Source organism: Penaeus monodon, chromosome 6 (genome assembly GCF_015228065.2).
Source record: "Penaeus monodon isolate SGIC_2016 chromosome 6, NSTDA_Pmon_1, whole genome shotgun sequence".
Lineage (NCBI taxonomy): Eukaryota > Metazoa > Arthropoda > Malacostraca > Decapoda > Penaeidae > Penaeus > Penaeus monodon.
The window spans coordinates 52,429,926-52,433,573 of NC_051391.1; the positions used below are offsets into that span (position 1 = coordinate 52,429,926).

A 3,648-nucleotide genomic window follows, 5' to 3' on the forward strand; every position below is an offset into this window, starting at 1 on the left:
GTAGCAATAATCATTTCGGAAGTAAAAACATTTGATTTTTTATATAATAACAGTAACATTTCACCTTCATGTCGTCAGATTCTATAATTACAACTGTATTTTCTCTGGATTGATTATTACACATGTACCTACCAGTTCCCCTGCATAATATTTTCAATATCAAACACAACACCGTCATAATCAGTATAAATTATCTAAAATGTAACAGATATTGGTGAAATTAATTGTTCAGTTATATAAACTGACGTGTTCTGTTGTGACATGAGCTGGGGAATATGTGTATGGCTCCATAATACTTCTTAACATTCATAAAGTTAGGGCGAAACGTTGGATAGGGGCGATATTTGTTTTGTTTTAGCTCAAATTGTGTTTAGTTAAAATACACACACACACACACACACACACACACACCAAAACAACACACACACACACACACACACACACACACACAAAAACACATGTGTGTGTGTGTGTGTGTGGTGTGGGGTGTGTGTGTGTGTGTGTGTGTGTGTGTGTGTATGTATGCATATATATATATATATATATATATATATATATAATATATATATATATATATATATATAGTCGCGAAATTTGTATCTGGAAAATATAGTTTTTTAGGCCAAAATTGTTTTGAAATATATTTTGTATACTTGAAATAGCTTGGACACAGATATGATGATGAACTCTTTACACTGTATTCAATCACAAGAAAAAACTCTAGTGTGCATTTCTCTTATTTACCAACCTGGCATAAACTGCTACGTTTACGCGTATACACCTTCTGTACAAGTAAATAAATTTCTGCAATAAAATATGTACATTCCGGAATACATACGAATAACTCACCTGTCAAGTAGCAGCGTCCAAGCCTGACAATGACACGAAAGTATATTGTGATGTCTCAGGGAAGATAACACCCATTTTCGGTTTACATCGCGTACTTTAACATTATTTATTTATGCAATAACTGTATATTCAAGTGCTGTTGCCAGATCTTGTTGATAGCCATATAATATAACTACACTTCTCTAGCTGAATTCATATAGTAACATTGAGTAGTAGTTGAGAGTAATATGATTTTGTAAAATTTGCCTTGTAATATCTGTTCTCAGCTCCCAAACATGAACCGTGGTCACGTTCGCATGTTGGCTGGAACTTCAGCTTCCTTTCCGAAGAATGCTGCCTTTGAATATAAACAAATATTGACTTTATTACTACAGTTATTCAAGGCTGTTGATGTTCTTAAAATATTTCATAATATGCATCTAAATCACAGTAATATGATATATTTGCCAAGATCATCATGAATGTATTTCTACAAATAACAAAAGCACAGAAACTTAGTAACAGTTGGCAACTGATGTTGAGATTGTATGCGAAGCTGTGATAGTGGTGTGCCTTCCCATGCGTTCTCATTCTTAGCTCCTTAAGATACCAGTTAACAACATTTCGTAAACTAACCTTTTCTTATTAATCTTTAATCGACAGGTCAAAGTTGATTTTTTTATATGTTGAGGGTATTACCTGTTAAAAAGAGATATCCATCACAGATTAACCAGTTATAGAGGTAGAAAAGGGTGTGGATAAATGGCACCCTGAACTTCAATTTTCAAGGTCAAAGTCAACAAAATTCAGGTAAATGCTTCTTTTCCTCAAAACAACCAGAACATATATAACAATTTCATATTATAGAATCATATGCACCTTGAATTGCAATGAGTAGTATTGGTCACACACTACATCAACTTTTTAAGACTGTGTCACAATGCGGGGAAAAGGGCTCTCAACATAATCACCAGATGTTTTTTGTACCCGTGAGTCTTTTCGAGTATTTGGATAAGTGCCCATCATTCAGCACAGAATCATTATTTAATTGCACCTTTGTGGGTACACTTATCCCAGACGTTATGACACTGACATTTAAGAATATATACATTGCAACATACATTTTTGTTCAAGTGCGATTTTTAACACTTTAAAAGTACTCAATTGTCACCTAAAAAAAATCAATTTCATTTAACAGTCATCGTTAATCAAAAAAGGCCGTGTTACAAAACAATAATACATCCACTCACATTTTATAAACCTATCTATATATGTGCGTGTGTATTTCTGTGTGTGTATGTGTATTTTATATACAAGTATTTCACCCCACACACACAGACACAACAAACAAAACACACACACAAACACACACACACACACACACACACACACACACAAAACACACATACACACCAACACACACACACACACACACACACACACCACACACACCACACCACATATATAATATATATATATATATTTATTATATATATTATATATTTATTTATTATATATATTATATATTTATTTATTTATTTATTTATATATAATATATATATATATATATATCATATATATAAAATATATGTATGTTATTTTGTTACTTTTACATATATTTTATATATATACATATATATAATACAAAAATACTACACACACACACCACACACACAACACACACACACAAAAACCCCACACACACACACACACACACACACACACACACATATATATATTTTATATATATATATATATATATATTAATATTATATAAATATACTCACATATATTTGTTTATTTATTTATGAAGGGAAACAGCTTGTAATATGCAGAAAAAAAAGTTGAAAATCTTGAGTTAAAAAATAATGCGTTCAATTTCTTTTTATATTGTTTGGGAAAATTTATTTCAATCTTTCTGTATATATGTTTGAACACACGCTTACACACACACGCCATGCACACACACACACACACACACCCCACACACACAACACACATATATATATATATATATAATATATATAAAATATATATAAATATATATATATATATATTTATTATATATATATATTATATATATATATATGTGGTGTGTGTGTGTGTGTGTGTGTGTGTGTGTTGTGTGAGTGTGTGTGTGTTTTGTGTGTGTGGTGGTGTGTATGCATCTATGTATAAGATACATAATATGTGTGTCTATGTTTATATAACCCAAAATATATATATAATTTTAATTATATATATATATATAAAATTGTGTGTGTGTGTGTGTGTGGTGTCTGTGTGTGTGGTGTGTGTGTTTTATGATTGTGTGTGTTGTGTGTGTGGTGTGTGGTGTGTGTGTGTTTGTGGTGTTTTGTGTTTTGTATGTATGTATAAAAATGTTTATGTAATATTGTATGTGTGTGTGTGCGTGTAATATATATATTTTATATAATATATATATATATATATATTTATATGTATATATAAAAATATATATACATATATATGTGTGTGTTATGCTGTGTGTTGGGTTGTAAAGTATATTTAAAAACATGTGGGTATTACACACCCACACACACACACACACACACACACACACACACACACACACACCACACAACACACACACACACACAACACATATATATATATATATTAAAATATATATATATATTATATTATTTTATATATATATATAATGTAGATACAGCATGAGTACAGTGTGTTCTGTGTATGATACATGACCCTGTAATATTTTAGTCGCCCCTAAAATGTAGTTATATCATAGTTTCCCCTGAAATATCGCTAAGTCACGATTTTTTTTTCTTTTTTTTT

General features: G+C 30.5%; 1 protein-coding gene across 1 annotated transcript in view; it reads right to left on the reverse strand.

Annotated features, from left to right (window-relative positions):
* LOC119574633 (probable caffeoyl-CoA O-methyltransferase 2) overlaps positions 1-885 on the reverse strand; it is an 8,081-nt gene extending 7,196 nt beyond the window's left edge. The window contains exon 1 of the mRNA XM_037922005.1: positions 850-885. The gene's annotated coding sequence lies outside the window, so the exon portion shown is untranslated. The remainder of the gene's footprint in view (positions 1-849) is intronic.
* Positions 886-3,648: the final 2,763 nt, after the last annotated feature.